At 43.0% G+C, this 24430-nt stretch overlaps 1 protein-coding gene across 3 annotated transcripts in view; it reads left to right on the top strand.

The window, feature by feature from the left end:
• NPRL3 (NPR3 like, GATOR1 complex subunit) overlaps positions 1-24430 on the top strand; it is a 249808-nt gene that overhangs the window by 230 nt on the left and 225148 nt on the right. For 2 of the 3 annotated variants that reach the window (XM_089691819.1, XM_089691772.1), the window contains exons 2-4: positions 2331-2408; positions 9952-10076; positions 10358-10482. The exons of the other annotated variant lie outside the window; for it this stretch is intronic. The gene's annotated coding sequence lies outside the window, so the exon portion shown is untranslated. The remainder of the gene's footprint in view (positions 1-2330; positions 2409-9951; positions 10077-10357; positions 10483-24430) is intronic. 3 annotated transcript variants of the gene reach the window in all.

Genomic DNA, 24430 nt, shown 5'->3' with positions numbered 1-24430 from the left:
TATCTTAAAAAAATAATGATGATAGGAATTCACAGCTGCTGATACAATGCAATATCTCTTTATCTCTCTATACAGTGCTTACAGTATGTAAAATACAGCACACAATGCATAATGATAATAGACAAGTCTGATAACAATACGATAACCATATGTGACTGCTAAATTAGCTGAACAACAAGGCATTGCCTGAAAACGCACATCATGTTTTTCTCTAACATTTAAGTTATTAGTGAAGACGTTACACTTATATTATTTGCCATCGTTTTTTAGTTCTTAGAATCCTGGGCTCATAAAGGATAATGCTCCAAGTCTAAACATAGCTCAATGTTAATTTGTATTTTGCCAAAATATCACAAATGCACAGATGTGTATGAGTAGGACAAAGCTTCATATATAATATCTGAACCAAAGTTATGATTTTATGTGTACTTCTACCAGAACATATTGTTATGGGTTTATGTTGTAATCAAACCCATACATACAGTCATGGCCGAAATTGTTGGCACCCTTGATATTTTTCCTGAAAATCAAGTATTTCACACAAAAAAGGTATTGCATTAACACATGTTTTGCTATACACATGTTTATTCCCTTTGTATGTATTGGAACAAATATAAAACAGAGGCAGAAAAGCAAATATGACATAATGTCACACAAAACCCCAAAAATGGGCTGGACAAAAGTATTGGCACCCTTAACTTAATATTTGGTTGCACACCCTTTGGAAAACATAACTGAAATCAGTCGCTTCCTATAACCATCAATAAGCTTCTGACACCTCTCACCCGGAATTTTGGACCACTCTTCCTTTGCAAACAGCTCCAGGTCTCTCTTATTGGAAGGACACCTTTTCCCAACAGCAATTTTAAGATCTCTCCACAGGTGTTCAATGGGATTTAGATCTGGGCTCATTGCTGGCCACTTCAGAACTCTCCAGCGCTTCTTTGCCATCCATTTCTGAGTGCTTTTTGACGTATGTTTGGGGTCATTGTCCTGCTGGAAGACCCAGGATCTTGGACGCAAACCCAGCTTTCTGACACTGGGCCCTACAGTGCGACCCAAAATCCTTTGGTAATCCTCAGATTTCATGATGCCTTGCACACAGTCAAGGCACCCAGTGCCAGAGGCAGCAAAACAACCCCAAAACATCATTGAACCTCCACCATATTTTACCGTAGGTACTGTGTTTTGTTCTTTGTAGGCCTCATTCCGTTTTCGGTAAACAGTAGAATGATGTGCTTTACCGAAAAGCTCTATCTTGGTCTCATCTGTCCACAAGACGTTTTCCCAGAAGGCTTTTGGCTTACTCAAGTACATTTTGGCAAACTGTAGTCTTGCTTTTTTATGTCTCTGTGTCAGCAGTGGGGTCCTCCTGGGTCTCCTGCCATAGCGTTTCATTTCATTTAAATGTCGACGGATAGTTCGCGCTGACACTGATGCTCCCTGAGCCTGCAGGACAGCTTGAATGTCTTTGGAACATGTTTGGGGCTGCTTATCCACCATCCGGACTATTCTGCGTTGCAATCTTTCATCAATTTTCCTCATCCGTCCACGACCAGGGAGATTAGCTACAGTGCCATGGGTTGCAAACTTCTTGATAATGTTGCGCACTGTGGACAAAGGCAAATCTAGTTCTCTGGAGATGGACTTGTAACCTTGAGATTGTTGATATTTTGCCACAATTTTGGTTCTCAGGTCCTCAGACAGTTCTCGTCTCCTCTTTCTGTTGTCCATGCTTAGTGTGGCACAGACAGACACACAATGCAAAGGTTAAGTGAACGTCTCTCCTTTTTATCTGCTTTCAGGTGTGATTTCTATATTGCCCACACCTGTTACTTGCCCCAGGTGAGTTTACAGGAGCATCACATGCTTGTAACATTCTTATTTATCCGCAGTTGTGAAAGGGTGCCAATACTTTTGTCCAGCCCATTTTTGGAGGTTTGTGTGACATTATGTCGAATTTGCTTTCTTTCCTCCCTTTTTTTGTTTTGTCCCAATACACACAAAGGGAATAAACATGTGTATAGCAAAACATGTGTTAATGCAATACGTTTCGTGAGAAATACATGATTTCCTGGAGAAATATCAAGGGTGCCAACAATTTCGGCCATGACTGTATGTATTTAGAAGAGATAAATGGATCAGCTTTGCATCTAAATTTCTTGTTCACACTACAAAGTGCATTATAATACATGTTACTCTGATTTACTGTGAATTTGTTGCAATGTGTTGTCATTCATTATTAATTGCACTCCAACCTACATATAGAATGCATTGCAGCGCATCTGTGACTGGATGTAGATGGTATTCAGCTGACAATTTTCCTCCAGGTTCCTTCAATTTTGCAATAGAGAGATGTCGGACAGGAGGTGTATATGGCACGCTTTAGGATGGCTATGGAGAGACAGGTATCACCTGGGTAACAGCATACAAGAAAATATCTATCTGACTGTGTCAAGAATAAACACGCTCTTCACCTGATGCTAATATTTGCAGATTCCACATCACTCTTCATTACAGATTACATTGCTGTGCTCCTTTTGACTATTTTGATGAACTATTTTATTTTATTTTTAACTAAGTTTTTGGCTATTATGATGAACCACTGGTATTTATACTTTCTAATTCACTGACCTGCAAAACGTATACACATCAGGAAAGTCAGTATATTCAGAAGTGCTTATCTGCGTAATAGTTTTGGGTTGGTGGCAAACTGTTAGCAATGGTAGCTTTCATATTATTTTCCTCAAGTTCAACATTTTGCAAAAATAAAACACCAGAACATATTTTACAGTACATAGACTTTCCCTGGTTGTTTCAATCACCTTAAAAAAGCTGCTGGCTTTTAAAAAAAACATGTATTGCACAGATATGAGGTCTATCTGGCCGAAATTATGTTGCCTAAAACATGAAAAGAGATTTTAGCAAAAAAGAATTAGTTAGTATTGATGAAGATTGCAATGACTCCTTCTCCAAGGAGTATAGAAGAACATTATATAGTTGCTCTATTGAAAGCAGTGATTATATGTATTTATTAAATGTTTAATCGGGTTTCTGAATGAAGCTTGATTTTTTAACTTCTTAATAAATGAAAGAGTCCCAATCTCCAAGAGCAAGATCATCCAATACTATTGGCAAATAGCTGGGTACATATCAGGGGCGGATTGACCATTTGGAAACTCGGGCACTGCCCGAGGTCCCGAGGTCAGTAGGGGGCCCCTTCAGATGCCCCTGGTACCTTTTTCATAGGCTTTTTTGAGTTTGGGCAAGGGCACAGGAGCCCCATGATCCCCTATTGCCGGGGGGCCCCATGAGTTGTCAGTTCGCCCCTGGTACATATACACATTCGCTGTTATATTGGTTTCATAAACCCATATGCCAGTCAGCATGAGTTAATTGGAGTAAAAAAGTAAATATGATTTTTTCCTTTTTATGCTCTTGAATTGTAAGGCCAGACCTACACCTTTGAGTACAGGTAATGTGATCTTTACCTCAATGCACAGTACTGCAAAATGCACACATTAAAAGATATGTGCCCCTTTTTAAAAAATAATAAATGCCCATCTTGTTGCAGGTAAAAAAAAAGTGCATGTATTATTTTTTTTACATTATAGCCTGTAAAGCATTGCACCTGTGATCAGCAGATCGTGGGTGCAATGCCAAGATCCTGCAGACTCTCATTAAGCTGTCTGCCCGTATCTTGTACAGGCCGGCAGTTACTGAAAGGCAGGAAGAATCAATGAACTATAAGACCCAGTGCCCTAATAGTTTATTGAGAACAAGCCATCAGCCGCAATAACTGATGCTTCTTGAAGTTTATTCATTCAAAGGAAACTGTGAATGAATGACATGGCCGCTTTGTTTTAAATTGTGACAGCAGGTATGGGGAGAAGAACTCCCATCGCAGAGAGGGGAGCGCTGACGGAAGTAGGTGGGTGCATAGGAGCATATTACATGTTACACCCTACATATTGGTGTAACATGTAACATGGTCCTAAAGGTGAACTTATCCTTTAAAGCATTATTAAACCCAAAAGCAAACATTTATTATATTGCAGCTTACCAATTCTTAGATGTGATGGCTGCATTAGTTTTCTTTTTTAGGCATCTCTTCTTTATTTTAACCTGGTTATTTGGCCGGTAAGTCTGTTGTTTCTCAAAAGAACAAGCTCTCTTGTAGATGTATCAGTTACAGGAATGAGAAAATCATTTACCACTGACAGGGGTACTTACAATGATCTGCTTTTTTTTATTTATGTAAAACCTTTATCCCAAAAGGAAAAAAAAACTGTTGCTGAAACTACTTGTGTAACTGCAATGTGAGCTGGAGTTTGGCTTCAATTTTTTTAGTGAATCTAAATCTGCTAGTATATGTAACACTCCTTTCCCCCCTAGACCGACAATATTCCTTCATCTAGAGTTGTTTCTCACTAATACAGGAGGTGTGTTACTTGGCAAATCACCCAGAAAAAATAGAGGGGAAAAGAAAACTAATTCAGCCACCATATCTAATGATTGGTAAGCTACAAGAAATTACATTTTGGTTTTGGGTTTAATACCACTTTAATGCATAAAGCAGGCATTAATGCACTCCAACACACTAATGAGTCAGACCTGCATTGTAGCACACAGCAAAATTTAGTAAGACATTTGTGTGTTGTGGCTGATGTGTGATGTTGCTGATCTGAGAGATTGGCAACTCCCACTGTAAAACCTCTTCCCACAAAATGATAAATTAGCAACATGAGTTATCATGGTATTATGGTTGTGACGAGTTGAGGCAGAACAATGCTATGGGAACTGTTCAAATGTGATTTTTGAACTTAAAGCAGAAATCCAGCCATTTCTGTGTTTATTGAAAGTCAGCAGCTACAAAAGCTGTAGCTGCCGATTTATAATAAATAGACACTCACCTAGGGGCGGACTGACAGCTCATGGGGCCCCTGGGCAATAGGGGATCATGGGGCCCCTGTGTCCTTGCCCAAACTCAAAAAAGCCTATGAAAAAGGTACCGGGGCATCTCATGGGGCCCCCTACTGACCCCGGGCCCTCGGGCAGTGCCCGAGTTTCCAAATGGTCAGTCCACCCCTGCACTCACCACTCCGAAGATCCAATAATGTGCTCACCAGAGCCTTCCCTTCCCTTCGTCTTCTGTCCCAGGCTACAGCATCTTAACTGTAGCCACCCTGCTGTGCCAGCTTGCGCATGTGCGAGCCATACTGCGTATTGTAAATGGCCCCGCAGTCTTCTGGGACCTGTCATGTGCCCCTGAAGAATGCGTGGGCGGCAGAACTTCCGCTTCCAATCGCCTAGGTGGTCGGAACAGAAGTCAGAGTGGTCACCTGTCAAAAAAATTGCCATTTGGGGAAGAGGAGGGGGGGGGGCCTTAAAGCTGAACTTCACCTTTTGGATGTAGCTCCGCTTTAAGTTCTGTCTATAAGACTGACACTCTGCATTAGTCTGCCAGATACATTTTTTCCTAATTCTCCTATCCATCAATGTAAAATAGGACAGGAGTGTAAGGTATGGAATATGCTTGGGTAACACCTTATTTACTAGTATACCAACCCAATATACTTTAAAATACACCCCAAAAATGTAATTGTAGTGGTTTACTGTTATCAGGTAACTGCAAGGTATCATATCAGCTTTCTCTATCAAAACAGTGTCAGTTTTAGGACAAGTAATTAAATTCAGCTGAAACTCACAATGTCAAAAGTGTGTTATATTTTGGCCAAGTAACAAATTATAATTTATAAGAAACTGATTATCCTCATGCAGTAGCCACGTATAGTTTTAAAATTTCAAGTCATTGTCAGCCTTTTGGCCAAGGTAAAAATATAACTTTTTTTATTGGAGTGGAGAGAGATTAGAGCACCAAATTAGGTTTTTATTCCTGTCTGTGCCCCCGTTGAGGAGATTCACCTATTTGTCTATTTGCCTCTCTATTTGTCCTGCTAACTGTTATTGTCAATAACGGTTAACAGGACAAATAGATAGGGTGAATATCCCTAACAGGGGGCACAGAAAGGAATAAAAACCTAATTTGGTGTTCTAATCCCTCTCCACTCCACTAAAAACAAGGTCAAAATATAGTCAAAACAAACTGGTACACTCATGTGAGATAATTGTGAGGTATTATATTACCTGCAATATATCAAAAGAGTATTTACATTTTGGCCAAACACAAAAATGTAGCTAAATAATGCTGGTACATCTACATTAGGGACTGGCTTCAAATTTCAATACATTGGGTGAGATTTATTAAAACTGGAGCACTCAGACTCTGGTACAGCTGTGAATGGTAGCCAATCAGCTTCTAACTCCAGTTTGTTTAACCATTAGCCGCCCGGCCAATAGCCGTTTGGCGGCTTCAAAAGAGCTGCAGCTTTCCGGGTACACGCCATTTGGCGTCCTCCCGGACACGCCCCCAAAGCGCGCCCCCAGCGGCGCGCATCGGGCCGGTCTCTTGTCTGCTGTGTCCCATGGACACAGCGCTTTCCCTGATGAGGGTAACAGCCAACACTATTGGCTGTTTACCCTGCAATCGGCTGTGTCCTATCACAGCCGATCAGAAGTAGGAACAAGGAGCTGTCACTTGGCTTCCTCCCGGACACGCCCCCAAAGCACGCCCCCAAAACGCGCCCCCGGCGGCGCGCAGCGAGCCGGTATCTTGTCAGCTGTGTCCCATGGACACAGCGCTTTCCCTGATTAGGGTAACAGCCAATACAATTGGCTGTTTACCCTGCGATTGGCTGTGTCCTATCACAGCCGATCAGAAGTATAAACAAAGAGCTGTCACTTGTTGTCACCACTTCTTCTCCTCACACACGGATCCTGTGTGAGGAGAAGAAGGGGAACCGTGAGTTACAGCTCAGTACAGTGCAGCACATTATAGATTGCCAGAGTGTACCTGTCAGTGTACCTGTCAGCCCATAACAGTGTACCTGTCAGTGTACCTGTCAGCCCATCACAGTGTACCTGTCAGCCCATCACAGTGTACCTGTCAGCCCATCACGGTGTACCTGTCAGCCCATCAGGGTGTACCTGTCAGCCCATCAGGGTGTACCTGTCAGCCCATCAGGGTGTACCTTTCAGCCCATCAGAGTGTACCTGTCAGCCCATCAGAGTGTACCTGTCAGCGTATCACCAGCCCATCACGGTGTATCTGTCAGCCCATCAGAGTGTACCTGTCAGCCCATCAGAGTGTACCTGTCAGCCCATCAGAGTGTACCTGTCAGCGCATCACCAGCCCATCACGGTGTACCTGTCAGCCCATCAGAGTGTACCTGTCAGCCCATCAGAGTGTACCTGTCAGCGCATCACCAGCCCATCACGGTGTACCTGTCAGCCCATCAGAGTGTACCTGTCAGCCCATCAGAGTGTACATGTCAGCCCATCAGAGTGTACCTGTCAGCCCATCAGAGTGTACCTGCCAGCGCATCACCAGCCCATCACGGTATACCTGTCAGCCCATCAGAGTGTACCTGTCAGCCCATCAGAGTGTACCTGTCAGCCCATCAGAGTGTACCTGTCAGCCCATCAGAGTGTACCTGTCAGTGCATCACCAGCCCATCACGGTGTACCTGTCAGCCCATCAGAGTGTACCTGTCAGCCCATCAGAGTGTACCTGTCAGCCCATCAGAGTGTACCTGTCAGTCGCATCATCAGCCCATCACGGTATACCTGTCAGCCCATCAGAGTGTACCTGTCAGCCCATCAGAGTGTACCTGTCAGCCCCTCACAGTGTACCTGTCAGCCCATCACAGTGTACCTGTCAGCCCATCAGAGTGTACCTGTCAGCCCATCACAGTGTACCTGTCAGCGCATCACCAGCCCATCACAGTGTACCTGTCAGCGCATCACCAGCCCATCACCGTGTACCTGTCATCAGCCCATCACAGTGTCCCTGTCATCAGCCCATCACAGTGTCCCTGTAATCAGTCCATCACAGTGTACCTGTCAGCAGCCCATCACAGTGTACCTGTCATCAGTCCATCACAGTGTACCTGTCAGCAGCCCATCACCGTGTACCTGTCAGCAGCCCATCACAGTGTACCTGTCAGCAGCCCATCACCGTGTACCTGTCAGCAGCCCATCACAGTGTACCTGTCAGTGTACCTGTCAGCGCATCACCAGCCCATCACCGTGTACCTGTCATCAGCCCATCACAGTGTACCTGTCAGCAGCCCATCACAGTGTACCTGTCATCAGTCCATCACAGTGTACCTGTCCGCAGCCCATCACCGCGTACCTGTCAGCAGCCCATCACCGCATACCTGTCAGTAGCACATCACCGTGTACCTGTCAGCGCATACAACTGTGCAGCCTGTTAGTGTACCTGTCATCAGCCTGTCATCAGAGTACCCATAAAAGCCACCATCACTGCAGCCCATCAGTAGTGTACCCATTACAGTTGCCTGACATACTGCCAACATGTCCGCCATGCATGAACGCCATTTCCCTGAGAGAATTCCACCATCAGAAACAGGAAGAAGACGTCGAAAAACATGTAAGGTATGCAGCAGAAGGGGAATTAGGAAAGACACCAGTATTCATTGTCCCCAATGTCCCTCCCAACCAGGCATATGCTTCGGAGACTGCTTCAAACGTTATCACACTTTAATAAGATATTAGTTCCCCATATTTTCAACAGCCTGCAACTTCCCTATTTTTGTTATCTGTGCTGATCTTTTGCCTACTGCCATGATTTACCATGCCTCTGCCTTCTACCTTAACTGACCCTGGCCTGTTTACCGACAATGCCTCTGCTTGCTGTCTGAATTGCTTCTACACCACATTTCTGCTTTTCACCAAAACTGACCATGGCTTGTTTATCGACTATGCTTCTGCCTGCCGTCTGGATTATTAACCACGTTTATGCCTTTTTCCTGGACTGACCTTGGCCTGTTAAATCGACAATGTTTTTTGCCTGCTGCTTGGATTGATCTTTTGCCCTGCTGCTGCAGTAGTGGGATTCAAGATAACACAGGGGTCTCGCATATGTGAGGGGCTTCAGAATAGATAAAAACCAGTTTTTGGTTTTCTCCGGGTTTTGTTAGTCCCGTAATAGGATCTGTTGTCCGGAGGCTTCGAAGAGATTGGGTGGGACGAAGCCTCTACCCCTGTGCCCCAGTCCTACCTGATCAAGGCCCTAAGCCTGATGTTCCTGTCTGCTGCCTGGACCAATACTTTGGCTGTGCTGACCATATCTCCTCTTGCTACCTGTACTGACCCAAAACTTTCGGGCCATGTTCCTGCCTGCTGCCTGGACCAATACTTTGCATGGACCAATACAAACCAACACAGGTTAATCATATCTCTGCTTGCTGCCTGTACAGACCTAGGACTTTTTATGGACCATGTTCCTGCCTGTTGTCTGGACCAATATTTTGGCTGTGCTGACCATATCTCTGCCTGCTGCCTGGACTGACCTAGGACTTTTTATGGACCATGTTTCTTCCTTCTACCTGGATCTCAGCCTGCTGCCTGTTCTGACCCTGGCTTGTTTATCCACCATATTCCTGCCTGCTGCCTGGTCGAATCCTGTTGCTGTTGCCTGCTTCCTGGTCCAATGCTCTCCTAAAACCATAGGTAATCTTTTGCTTATCCTTTCTTTAGCTGTGAAAAAGTTTCACATGTGGTATTTTCATGTTCAGGAGGAGAAATAAAATGTATTTTCGAGTATAGAAGAAATATCCTATAAATTGACAACTTTGTGTAAAAAAAAAAATACTTTTTCATTTTTTTTCCACATTTTCTAAAAACTTGTGGAAAAAAATAACATGTTCAAAAAACTCATTATGCCTGATACATACCTTGGGATGTTTGCTTTCCAAAATGGGGTCATTTTGTGGGTGTTTCTACCATACCGGTGCTCCAGGGCCTTAAAAACTGTGATAGGGAGTCAGGAAATTAGATGTGTAATTTATGCCCCTTTTATGCTCCTAGAATGCATGGAGGTGCTACTTGGATGTTGGGTCTCTGTATGTGGCCAAGCTGCGGAAAAGTCTCACACATGTGGTATCGCCATACTCAGAAGGAGTAGCAGAATGCATTTTGGGGCATAATTCTTGGTATGTACATGCTGTGTGTTAGAAATATCTTACAAATTGACAACTTTGTGTGAAAAAAAAAAGTTTTCATTTTTCTTTCCACATTTTCTAAAAACATTTGGAAAAAAATAACATGTTCAAAAGACTCATTATGCCTGATAGAATAAACCTTGGTATGTTTGCTTTCCAAAATGGGGTCATTTTGTGGGTATTTCCACTGTCTTGGTGCTCCAGGGCCTTCAAAACTGTGATAGGGAGTCAGGAAATTAGATGTGTAATTTATGCCCCTTTTATGCTCCTAGAATGCATGGAGGTGCTATTTGGATGTTGGGTCTCTGTATGTGGCCAAGCTGCGGAAAAGTCTCACACATGTGGTATCGCCATACTCAGAAGGAGTAGCAGAATGCATTTTGGGGCATAATTCTTGGTATGTACATGCTGTGTGTTAGAAATATCTTAGAAATTGACAACTTTGTGTGAAAAAAAAAGTTTTCATTTTTCTTTCCACATTTTCTAAAAACATTTGGAAAAAAATAACATGTTCAAAAGACTCATTATGCCTTATAGAATATACCTTGGGATGTTTGCTTTCCAAAGTGGGGTCATTTTGTGGCCGTTTCTACCATCCTGGTGCTCTAGGGCCTTCAAAACTGTGATAGGTAGTCAGAAAATTAGATGTGTAATTTATGCCACTTCTATTCTCCTACAACGTGTGAAGGTACTACTTGGATGTTGGGTCTCTGTATGTGGCCAGGTTGTGGAAATGTCTCACATATGTGGTATCACAATACTCAGGAAGTGTAGCAGAATGTGTTTTGGGGTGCAATTGCAAGTATGTCTATGCCAGGTGTGAGAAATAACTTGTTATTTTGGCAATTATGTGTGAAAAAAAAAAAATAATAATTTATTCATTTTCCAAAGAATTGTGGGAAAAAATTACAACTTCAAATAACTCACCATGTCTTTTACTAAATACTTTGGACTGTCTATTTTCCAAAAAGGGGTCTTTTGGGGGCTATTTGTACTTTCCTAGCATGTTAGGGCCTCAAGAAATGAAATAGGCCATCAGTGCTTCATGTGTGATCAATTTGCAATGATTGGTGCCATAGCTTGTAGACTTTATAACTTTCACACAGACTAAATAATATACACCGATTTGTTTTTTTTTTTACCAAAGGTATGTAGCAGTATAAATTTGTGCCTAAATTTATGAAGAAAAATTACTTATTTGCAAAATTTTATAATAAAAACAAAGAAAATCTTATTTTTTTTCTAAATTTTCGGTCTTTTTTCATTTATAGTGCAAAAAATAAAGAACTCAGGGGTGATTAATTACCACCAAAAGAAAGCTCTATTTGTGGGAAAAAAATGATAAAAATTTCATATGGGTACAATGTTGCATGACCGCGCAATTGTCATTCAAAGTGCGACAGCACTAAAAGCTGAAAATTGGTCTGGGCAGGAAGCTGTAAAATTGCACGGTATTGAAATGGTTAATTAAGCTTTGGCAATAAAACCTGGAAGCTGATTGGTTTCTATGCAGAGCTGCACAAGATTTTGCACTCTCCAGTTTTAGTAAATAACCCCTATTGCTAGTTTTTTGGCCAAGTAAAAAATACAGCCAAAAAATCTGATACACCTGTCTCAGGAAATGCTGATGCATTATATCAGCTTCAAAACTTCAAAAGGATGTCAGCAAAAGCAACTGGCACACCTTTATCAGGCAAAAGTAATGTAGCACTACCCCCTTCAGAGTAGCAGAGTTATTTTCAGTCTCCCTGTCCTTCTGGACCCCTCTCTGAAAGCCCAATGCCTGCTGACACCACAAGATTCCTTTGACCTTGAATAAATTAACACCAGAAAGTAAACTCACTCAAATTAGAGAAAACTCATATGAGGTTTATATTAAACTTCAGTGTAAACTTGATTGAACAGTACAAACTGGTAGCGATATTTGGAATGGTAATAATTACTCATAGCAATGCTAAACAAAGAAGTAACACATATAGCAGAAGTTCAATCAATCTTAGCAGGCCTGCTTTCAGAAATTAACCCAATGCCTCTGACCTGAGGTGGTCGCAACCTCAGTGAGCAATAAGAACTAGCAACAATGAGAATAGCTCGCTTTGGGCCCTCAGAGTCTGACAGCAAAGTTTAAATCTGAGGTAGAAGAGCTCTTTGATCAGGGTAGTGGGTCACCAGCTGTGAGATGGCTGTAACACGCACTGTAATACTTTGACAAAGCATGAGACTGTGCGAAATGCATTGTTATAACAACCAGGACTTGCTGTGGTCAGCCCTATGTATCCTGGCTCTTCTGTCAGCGATCTTCCGCCGGCTTCTGCTGTCCATTGACATCAATTCCGGTGCACGAGTTCTGGGGACACTCAGAGGTTGCATCCTGTTACAGTGAGTGTTACCACCATCTCACAGCTGGTGACCCACACACCATATTGAGTGGTCCATGGGATTTCTCCATCACTGTCTCTTGTACCCTGGTCCGGCACATCCTGTATCTCCAGCAGTAAGCAAATTTTATTGCCAACAAATTACATATGGGCTTCACTACTCACTTTGTCTTTGATTCGTATTGGATACAGAACTTTGGTTCATGCTTTTATTAACTTTTAAGTAAATAATAAAATCATTTTTTATCTTGGACAACATTGACATTATTAGTGCCATTCTGTTTTGTTCTACCAGTCATGATTACATCCTGTTTTGGCTCGACTCCAATAACGCTTATTATCAGTTATTGTTTCTTTTACATATATCTCCTGTGGTTAATTGAGCAGCTGTGGTCATAGCCTCAACAAGCTACATTGCCTTATTATGGTTACCAGCGCCCAAGTGGTTTGGGCTTTCTATTTACAAAGATTCTAAGTGCAAGCAGACTAAGAGCAATCATTGTTGGGTTTTGTTAACTATGCAGTCAATTCTTTATACCCCAAATCAACCACTGCCACCAGATATTTATCATAAATATCAATATTCACAATAACAATTATGACTCTTAATAAATATCTGTAATACCCACTGTTACCACAGGCAGAATTATCCTGAGACTTACAGTACAGTGGCACTCTTCAGAGACAGGGATTCTGTCTCAGTAAAAGGATGCTGCTGGAATTATACTTATCAGGCTCCCCAGTTGCATGGTAGAGCCCCAGTAAAGTGGGCAGTGGTGTCTGGAGGGGGATGGGACCCCCTTTCTCCACCTGTAAAAGTAATCCAGCTGCCCAGATTACTTTTATTTTGTGCAGAATCACTGATATCTTGGACCTTGTTGCAGCTGCAGTGATGACCAAGATATCACCCTTCCCATTGAAGGGCGTTCAAGTATGTACTATGGATGGGAAGTGGTTAAATTCTGTCTTAGTGCATTAGTGATCATATATACAGTATTGTTTAAAAATAGAAAAGAGAAAATGTGCAAACTAAATACTCCCAGAAAAAAATGTATCACAAAAGAAAAAGAGACATTAATGGAAAACAAAATCTGTGCTGGGGTCAGATTTAGTTGGATTGACCCTTGCAATTTCATTTCCAGTCACATGGGGCCCCTCCAGTGTTATTTCCTGTCACATGAGTCTCCAAGGGCTTCACTTCCAGTTCAGGAGCTGGCCATGATGTCACTTCCAGTTCAATGGTGGTTGCTGTGGTAACGGCTTGGAGGGTATATAAGAACATCCTGCTGACTTGCTCCAGTTCTTCTGAGGAAGCCTGTTGATTGGGTGTATATAATTGGAGCGAGGTCAGATGGCATCCATCTTGATGTCGGTAGTGGAGGTGGTGAGACTGAGAGCTGCCTGTGTTTGACTGACTTGTGAGTGTCATTTTAAATATCAAAAACTGTTTTTACTGTATGGAGAGCACTGCCTGTCCCTATTCTTCTTTCATGAATGAAATAGCGCTTCTTATGTGAGTGGAGGATCTGTGGAACAGTGGGGCCCTCTGTGGTGGAGTGAATCTGGAGCCATCCTGTTTGCAGCCCATGAAGGGGGCATAAGCGCATGTAACCTTGTCTAGCCATCAGGGTCTGGTCTGAAGGTGAGCATATATTGTTCATGTGTGAGATGGGGAAACAGCTCTCATTGTTTGAACACTGATTGAAGTAAATTAAAAACGTTCTGACTGACATTCTGCAGTTTAGCCACAAGATGTCACTGTTTTTTCTAACACAGCCTCAGACTGCATAGAGATTTCTATATTCATGAAGAGGTGAGGTTTTACACTTGGAGAGTGAAAAGGAAAAGGAGAGGAAAGCAGCCATGCTTGAGAGAGAGAAGGGGGGGCTGTGTGATCTGAGAATCCGATGCCATCCAGATGTGAGGACAGCCCTCCGTGATCAGAAATTCAGTTGAGTGAAGCTGATGGTGTTCAAGACGCTAACCCTGTTCAAAGAAAGGAAGATTGCTTCCAGGAAGCTGATGGGAAGCTGAGGAACTAAGCAATCTATATACTGTGATATTGCATGCTTAGTGGAGAGACAGTTGTTCTGTTCAGCGTCACCAGCGGATGCAAAGCAGACCCGGGTTGGTAAGATCGTGCACGCACCTCATTTCAGTGTTGGCGCCTATAGGACTGAGACAGGCCTATAGTTAGTTAGTTAGGGCCTCTGTTTGTGTCAAGCCACAAGTGTTGATACTGATCATTGGAAGGACTCCACAACTTAAAGTGACATTTCACATTGGAGAGCTGATAAAATCCTACAAACTCAAGCCAGACTGACGTTTTGCTCAGAAATAATACTCAGGCACGTGCCACAGGACCAGTTATGGGAAAGGGGAATACTGTAGATTTGTGTAAGATTGTAAGCTGTTGTGCTGCACTGCAGGCTAGCCCATACCATACACCCATACACTGATTCCTGCTCTTTTAGGGTAATAACAGGTAAGGTGTGGCAGCTTCGTTGTGCCCGCCAGTAGGTAAATTACTACACTTTCTACCTTCATCCATCAGAAGGCGCCGTGCTGTGCAGCACAAGGGTCTCAGCCTTTGGGCTGTGTGTATGTAAATTTATTGTATGTTTCCAGCATTTCTGGTTGTGTTTATTTGCCACATCTAAGTAAAATTCTGTTGTGACAAAAGCTGGTGTTGGGGTTGCTTTCCTCGTTCGTGACTTCACTGTATCCTGGGGAGCCCACTCCGGTACACGGCTTACACATGGGAGGTCTATGCATGAGTAGAACTGGTGATCATTTATAGAAGATTATAGTGGATGGAGATATTTAGACACATGGATAATTTGGTGGAAGATCTTACTACTTTAGACTCCATGTTTTGGACTTTAATATTATTTTACAGTGAAGATTTGTGAGTTGCGTGGCATCTTTTGCTGCATTATTTACTAAGGGGTGGAGCGAAACCACTTTATGGTGTACGCAGCAACCTTATGTTTAATTATTGATTCATATGCAATATGTCTATACTTATGTTTATATGTTTGATAATTTTTTGTGGTGTAAGGGGTAATCATGTAGTGAGTGTACTGATTGATAATTAGGTTTAGTGTAAGCAGTTGCTTGTACCTCATACAAGCAGGCAGTTACACAATGACAGGAAGAATCAATGAACTACCTAGATACTCACAGTGCTCTGGTAGTTCATTGAGAATTACAAGCCGCCAGCCGCAAAGGCTAACAGTAGTTGTAGTTTATCATTTACAGAACTCTGTGAATGAATGATGCGACCAGGTAGGCAGAGCCCTGAACGGCTGAGAGAAGATCCCCGGCCTTCAAAGACTAAAGGGGTGAGCGGGGGCAGCTGCAGCAGTAACATGTTACATTTTGCACCCTAAACTTATCCTTTAAGAATGAAAATACTTAGTCCTGTTCTGCATGTTTGTCAAAGTCCAATCAATGAGCATGGGAAAAAGCCCACGTCGGTCCAGTACCCACGCAAACAGCAATCGTCCCACACATGTGAGGTATCACCGCGAACGTCTGATTGAGGGCAGTATGTTAAACCTTATTTAAACATTTAAACAGTATGTAAACATTACAAACAATATAACAGAATATGCAAAAAGGAAATAAAGGCAACAAAAATTGAAAACGAACGACAGATTGCAAAAGATAGCAGGACAAACCCCAAAAAATTCTTCAAATATATTAGTAAAAAGGTCAGGTCCAAGCATGTAGGCCCTTTACAAAGTAATATAGAGTGGGTGACTGAGGAAAAAAAAGAGAAGGCAAATTTATTAAATACCTTCTTCAGCTCTGTGTATATAAAGGAGCATGGGGGAGCTCTTGTCCATAATGGGCATGGTACTGACACAGCTCCAGATGATCCACATTGGCTCACAATTGATATGATCCAGAAATATTTAGACAGAATAAAGGTGAATAAAGCACCTGGACCGGATGGCATACACCCACGTGTCCTTAAAGAACTGAGCTCTGTCATTTCAAAGCCATTGTTTCTAATTTTTAGGGACTCTTTAATGACTGGCATAGTACCACTGGATTGGTGTAAAGCCAATGTGGTGCCTATCTTTAAAAAGGGGTCAAAATCTTTACCAAGTAATTATAGACCTGTTAGTTTAACTTCTATAGTCGGGAAGATACTGGAGAGTTTAATAAAAGGCCACATAGATGAGTTCTTGCTGGAAAAAAATATTTTAACCTCCCTAACGGTATTCCCGAGTGTAGCTCGGGGTAAAATGTCAGTACCAAAAGCAGTAACCCCGAGCTACACTCGGGCTTACCATGCGGCGCTGCATAGGGAGTCCCTGCAGCACTTACCTTGTCCTTCGCTCCCGAGATGTGTCCCTGCAGCGTCCCCGGCCATCTCCTCCGGCTGATGCCGGCATCCGGCTCCTGTGTTCCGGTCCCTGTGACGTCGGGACGTACAGGCGCCGGCAGCGGTGGGAAATTTGAAAATTTAAAAAAAAAGTCATTTTTTTCAAAACGATTTTACATAGTAAAACATTGCTGTTTCAACCCATTTCACATACATTTTGTCCCTAGTGTTTTGTCCTGTCCCCTGTCTGCATTTTGATTGTTCTTTCTGCCTGGAAACTTAGAAAAGTCCATGGCGTCCAAAAAGTGTCCCTTTAGGTCAAAAGCGGTTTAGACCACCTAGAGAACAGCGATAGTAAATCAGAACCACTTGCAGAATTGAGTGATAATGATTCGTAGAGAAATTAGTCATCAGACACTGAAAACAATTTTGCGACTTTGCTCAGCGATGTGCGAACTTGGCGCTATATTTCAAATTTCATACTCGGGATGTTTAATAGACTCTTGTTCGGACAGATTTCAGTGAGTTATTCCTAAATATTACAGCCTACAATAAAGAAACTACATATTTCCATGCAAAATAATGGTACCGCTTTCAGCACCAAAAATCTGAAATAATCATACCGCTAGGGAGGTTAAGCAACAAACAGCATGGATTCATGAAAGACAGAAGTTGTCAAACAAATCTGATTTCTTTTTATGAGGAGGTGAGCAAAACCTTTGACAGAGGGGTGGCGGTGGATGTGGTATACTTGGATTTTGCAAAAGCATTCCCCACACACGGCTAATGTGTAAGGTAAAGTCTACAGGCTTGGAAAATCTGTATGTAAATGGATAGAAAACTGGCTAAAAGATCGTATTCAGAGAGTAGTGGTTAATGATTCATACTCTGAATGGTCTGGGGTCCTCAGTGGTGTACCCCACGGTTCAGTGTTGGGACCTTTATTTTTAATATATTTATAAACTATATAGGGTCTGGGATTAAAAATCCCATTTCAGTCTTTGCAGATGACACCAAGCTGTGCAGTGGAATAACGTCCTTACAGGATGGCTCCAATTTACAAACCAATCTCAATGCACTGTTTAATTGGGCAACTATGTGGCAAATGAGGTTTAATGTTGATAAATGTAAGGTTATGCACTTGGGGGCTAAGAATATGCATATATTATACATACTAGAGGGAGTACAACTGGGGGAACCAATGGTGGAGAAGGATCTTGGAGTTCTGGTAGATCACAAGCTTAATAATGGCATGGGGAGCTCAGCTATGAGGAAAGATTAGAGGGACTAAATTTATTTCTTGAGAAGAGGAGATTAAGGGGGGATATGATCACCATGTATAAATACATCAGTGGTTCATATAGTGAACTCAGGGTGGAGTTTTTCACCTTGAAGTAATCACAGAGGACAAGGAGACACTCTTTACATCTGGAGGAAAATAAATTTAATCTCCAAATACGGAAAGGTGTCTTCACAGTAAGAGCTGTGAGAATGTGGAATAGAGTCCCTCAAGAGTTAGGTCTGGCCAGCTCAGTGGATTGCTTTAAAAAAGGCCTGGATTCTTTCATGGATACACAGAATATAACTGGTTACTAACATTTATAGGTAAAGTTGATCAAGGGAATATCCGTTTGCCTCTCGGGATTAGGAAGGAATTTTTTCCTCTGCAGGAGCAAATTGTATCATGCTTGGCTGGGTTTTTTGCCTTCCTCTGGATCAACTGTGGGTGTAGGATTACCGTATTTTTCGATCCATAAGACGCACTTTTTTCCCCCAAAAAAAGGGGGGAAAATGTCAGTGCGTCTTATGGAGCGAATATAAAGCAGCCGGTCTGGTATTTCTGCTGCCACCATGTCAGAATACCGGGCCGGCCGCTCAGCTGTTCTTTCTTGCAGGGCCTTACCTGTTCCTCGCTCCAGCGCTGTACAGTCTTCCTGCGCTGGCTTCTGTGACATCCGGGTGCCCACTGCGCATGCGCTTCACTTTGTGAATGGTCCGTTGTCTTCTGGGACACATGACAGGTCCCAGAAGGCACCTGGCCATTCACAATGCGCAGCGCTTCTCGTGCATGCACAGTGGGCACCCGGCTGTCACAGAAGCCGGCGAGGGAAGAAGAGGGAAGGACAACTCCGAGAAAGTGGGAGCGGGTACCTGTCAAATTCAGGTACCCGCTCCCCCTCCCTCCCCAAAGGTCAGCAGTCTCTGGTCATCTCCTTTACTGTCTGCAGTCTTTGGTCATCTCCTGTACTGTCTGCAGTCTCTGGTCATCTCCTTTACTGTCTGCAGTCTCTGCTAATCTCCTTTACTGTCTGCAGTCTCTGGTTATCCCCTGCACTGTCTGCAGTCTCTGGTCATTCCCTGCACTGTCTGCAGTCTCTGGTTATTCCCTGCACTGTCTACAGTCTCTGGTCATCTGTACTGTGTCCCTGGTATTTTCCCTGTACTATGTCCGCAGTCTCTGGTCATCCCCTGTACTGTGTCTGCAGTCTCTGGTCATCTGTACTGTGTCCGCAGTCTCTGGTCATCCCCTGTACTGTGTCCGCAGTCTCTGGTCATCTCCTGTACTGTGTCCGCAGTCTCTGGTCATCTCCTGTACTGTGTCTACAGTCTCTGGTTTTCTCCTATACTATGTCCGCAGTCTCTGGTCATCTGTACTGTGTCCGCAGTCTCTGGTCATCTCCTGTAGTATATCTGCAGTCTCTGGTCATCTCCTGTACTACGTCCACAGTCTTTGGTCATCTCCTGTACTATGTCCGCAGTGTCTGGTCATCTCCTGTAGTATGTCCGCAGTCTCTAGTCATTTCCTATACTATGTCCCCAGTCTCTGGTCATTTCCTGTACTGTCCGCAGTCTCTGGTCATTTCCTGTACTGTGTCCGCAGTCTCTGGTCATCTCCTGTACTATGTCCTCAGTCTCTGGTCATCTCCTGTACTGTGTCCTCAGTCTCTGGTCATCTCCTGTACTGTGTCCTCAGTCTCTGGTCATCTCCTGTACTGTGTCCTCAGTCTCTGGTCATCTCCTGTACTGTGTCCGCAGTCTCTGGTCATCTCCTGTACTATGTCTGCAGTCCATTGGTTCAGAATATTTTTTTTTCTTGTTTTTCGCCTCTAAAACCTAGGTGCGTCTTATGGTCAGGTGCGTCTTATGGAGCGAAAAATACGGTATATCTTTTTTTTTATGGTTGAACTGGATGGACTTTTATCTTTTTTTAGCCAGACTAACTATGTAAGTATTCCTAGCACCAGATCTTTTTTGCACATCCAAAGTGGTAACCTATAAAGGCTTTTAAAGCGTTGCCTATAGATAATAAAATTTACATTGTTTGTTGTCATTGCAAGGGTGTACACAATTTTAAAGCGTGACATGTTTACTCAGCATCTTTTAAATTTCACTAAACAATTGGGTATTATATTGTGTTTTGTGCATTAAAATTCAAAAAAGTATATATATATATATATTTTTTTTTTTTTAAATTGAGTTTGAAAAACCGCTGCACAAATACCGTATGACATAGATAATTGCAACACCCACCATTTTATTCTCTATGGCCTCTACCTAAACATTATATAATGTTTGGGGGTTATAAATAATTTTCTAGCAAAAAATACTGATTTTTACATGGAAACAAAAAGTGTCAGAAAAGACTTGGTCTTCAAGTGGAAAATGTCTTACCATTATTCTCTCATCCAGTTTTCGGGGTGTTCAGTTGGCATTATCATATCACATTTCCCCTTTCAGGTCATTATATGGAAGGGTACTGCAGTCTCATTCCCAACTTAACCAGCTGCTGCTGGCTTGGTTTGTCAAGAGAAATTTCCACTTTGTCAAGTTCACCTTTGTGCGGTATGGTCCAAATGCATTGTTGAAGAATTAGGCTCCATCTGAGGAGCATGCTGTTCTCCCTTTGGCCAACAAAATAAGTTGTGGTGGGAGAGTACAGTACTGTTGTACTCTTACAGATGATATGGCAGCTTTCAAGACACCTCTGTTCAGGGATAGAGTATGCTAACTCTCTAGGAGGTAACTTCCTACTCAGTTACTCAGAGTTGGACAATCCTTCTTATACTCTGGTGTCAAGGATGCCATTTAGTTTTCTGTTTGTTAGGTCAATCAAAGGTTCATCTGAGCCACAATAATTGCACACCTGTTCCCTACTGTAGCCAGCTGTACCCAAAATGCAGGATATGTCCTGTATTTTGGCTTGTGGGGTAGACCAGGCCACATTGGCCTCAACCTTCCCTGTCTCAGATCTACCAATGCCTCCTCCTACTTGCTGTTCCAGGTCCTGAACCTCAGCCATGCCTATCTGAGGTGCAGGAGGTGTTCTTCCCAGGTAGGGCCAAACACTTCAAGGCCACTGAAGTAGGTGACTGCAAAAGTTTCCACCCCTCTCAGTATGTCTTTCATGACCCCCTGAGAGGTGGCTGGTGTATTCTAACTGCTAACTAGCATTACCACAAATTTTGGCAATCAAAATGGGGTGGTGAAGGTTGATTTTTCCTGAGCCTCCAGTGCTGGAGGGGTTGCTCCATACTCCGTGCTCAAGTCAATGATTTGCAGATAGTGAGCAGCTGCCAGCTCATCTGACAACGTATTATTACTGGGCATGGGGTAGGCACCAGCAGGAAGGATGGCACTTTACATAGTCCACAACAAACCTGGTAATCTAATCTTTTTGGGGGACCAGGACTACTGGTAACCTCCAGGCCTTGCAAGACTCCTGAATGACCCCTAACTGCAGCATTACCTCCATCTCTTTTACCCTTTCTGTCTGTACTTCCAGCGAGTCAAGGTGGCCTGGCTGTTTGAGGGGAAGGTGTACCCTGCTGCCCACCTCATAGACTGCAAAGTGCACCCTTCCAGGGTTTTCTTTGATCTAGACACAGTATAGCACAAACACTACCACCAACTTAGGTACCTGGGTGTAAAAGAGGTGGGATTTGAGCTGAAGATATAAGCCCATTTCTGGAGTGTCTTCTAAACACTCTAGCATGGAATCTAGTTCTTCCCATTCAGGTGTACTGCAATTGCCATGACATGTCCTATGATGGGGTGTGAAAATCAAGCTAGGCCAGAAACAATTTTGTGTCACTTTAGCCCTGGCTCTAGTGATTCCCAATGGATCTACAAGAACAATATCAGGTGATACCTTCAATACATCTCCCCTACGGTGGCTGGACACAATGAGCGGATGTTTAACTCTTTTCGTCCCCAGGATTCCTGCACATAGACCTTTCATGTCTAGTTTTTCATCATTCCAGTCAAGCTTTTGTTTATCATTCTCAGTGGGGAAGCTATCAGTTTGCAGTGTTGGCTGGGAGGTGGCACTACAGGTACCAGCCATCTGTCCTATGACATACAGACAAAAGCTGGGGTGCAAAAGAGGCAGAGTCCTCTGGGCCACGGTAAGGAAGGGGACCATACCAACCATATCCTTGCTCTGAAGACATAGACTGTACCTCCTTCATCTTTACAGCACTGTGAGTGACCTCCAATAATGAAAAAACACCATCACTACATTCAGAAATTACAGTGTTAACATCAAATACACATGTTTAGTACCTGCAAGTGCTAAGGGTTATCCTCTTCTTTCCTAGGAGAAGGAGAACCCTGTACTTCCACTCCACCTTCTGTTTCCCTCTGTCCATCCACAGGTTGCCCAGATATTAACCCAACATCTGCACACAGCACCTGCACACAGGTCCAGAGGGTTCTGTGGGTGTTTCCAGAGTGTCCTCAACAGGTGCGTACTAGGAAATTAGGGCCCAAAAATTTGCTGTGGGAATCTCATCAATGACTCCCACCTCTTTCATCCCACTGCACCCCAGTCAATTAAACATGCACAGGATATGTGTGAATGGGTTTCCCCAACTCTGGTAAGGGTACAAAACTTTTCCAGGATGATGGCTTTTTCTTCCATCAGCTACGGTCAGACTAAGATGATCTCTGCTCCTTGTCTGGAAAACCAGTTTTGGTCCAGTTGCTAGCAATGACTAGTAGCAGGTTGGCATTGGATCTCCTAGTTTTCCTACTGACAAACAGAATGGAGGAATTGCTGTTGGCCAGCTGGCCAGGTGATGTTGTCGTCTTCTGCTCAGGGCATTGAGTCCTGAGATGTCCGGGCTTTCCACAGGTGTAGCATCTGAAGGAGTCAGTTGAGGTTAGCTTGACATCAGGAACTGCAGGTGCTGGTCACTGGGGGACTTGGCTCACAGGTATATCAGGTGTTGCCATGGATAATTTCCCTTTTTTCCAGCCATGTAGGGGAGCCCTGCAGTGGTTAGATACTGAGGTGTTGATATAGGTATCTGCCAACTCTGCTGCCAATTTGGCAGATACTGGTTTTCACTCTAACAGATTAAATATGTAGTATTAAGGTGACTAATTATTGCTTCCATTCTGACTAAACATTTGAATATGTTCAGGTCTAGGGATGGAAGCTGTACCTATTATGGGTTACCAATATCTACTATACACACATAAGTTAGGGTTCTCAACCTTAGCTTTCTATCACTCGGAGTATCCCCATTGGATAGATGTATCATGCACTAATAGCTACAGAACAGGTTATAGGTCCCATGATTAGGTTAATTGTCTGATTGATGGCAAAAGCTTCAATTCCATATGTATTGCTGATTGTGGGATATTTCCTCAATGAATACCCCATGACTCTGACCTATAAGCAGTATGCTATGTCTCTATATTGTGTCTATCATGAACATACATATGAAATGGATAAATTAGGATCAGGACCTCTAGTGGCTGAAGTTCACCAAGGTTTTGTCTTTGGTGCAGATCAATGCTTATATGTGACGTTCACTATCTGTGACTCTTTATACGTGATACTTCTAATGGTCTGTTTTGTGTATAGACCTGATTTGCATACGTGGCCCCATGATTTGGGAGTTTTTTTCTTATATGTACAGTGTATTACCTTAATATTGGCATTTGGCAATATGGTTGTCTTTATGCATAAATATAAATAAACACCTTGGGAATGAATGGTTTAGGGATCAAACCACTGGCCTTGCCTGGGTACCTTTTATGGAATGTCTCATGCCTTAAATACAACATTCACAACCTATTACTCTGTATACAGTATGTTATATTTCTATTAGTCTTCTTTAAGAAATAGGATTTGTTGCAGAAGGTTCTGCATGATTCGTGCATTATACACAATATTACACAATATTATTTGAATTACATTAGGGATGCTCCGATACCGGTATCGGTTTCGGTGCTGATACCGAGTATTTTCATGAGTACTCGTATACACCGATACTTTACGGTGCGATTTGCAGTAAAGGACGCAAATTACACCACAAAAATGCGATTCCTGTCCAAACCGCATGTCATAGCCTAAGTTCACACAGGAGTGGTGCGGGAAACCTCCCTGCAGGCATCCTATGTTGAGTCTCAGCGGTAGTAGAGGAGAGTAAGTGGTAGGAATTTTAAATCCCCGCAGCTTTCTTTCCTCTCCTTGCAGCGATGACAGTTTGGGCTAGACTACCACTAAGACTCAGCAAGAGATGCCTGCAAGGAGGTTTCCCACACCGCTCCCGTGTGAACTCGGGCTATGACAGCCTGGTTTCACATAGGAGCGGTGAGGAAACTGCATGTGATTTGGACAG

Source organism: Staurois parvus, unplaced genomic scaffold (assembly GCF_062004578.1).
Source record: "Staurois parvus isolate SC_StPar_1 unplaced genomic scaffold, SC_StPar_1.0 ptg000022l, whole genome shotgun sequence".
NCBI lineage: Eukaryota > Metazoa > Chordata > Amphibia > Anura > Ranidae > Staurois > Staurois parvus.
This window is presented reverse-complemented; position numbering and strand designations above follow the sequence as displayed.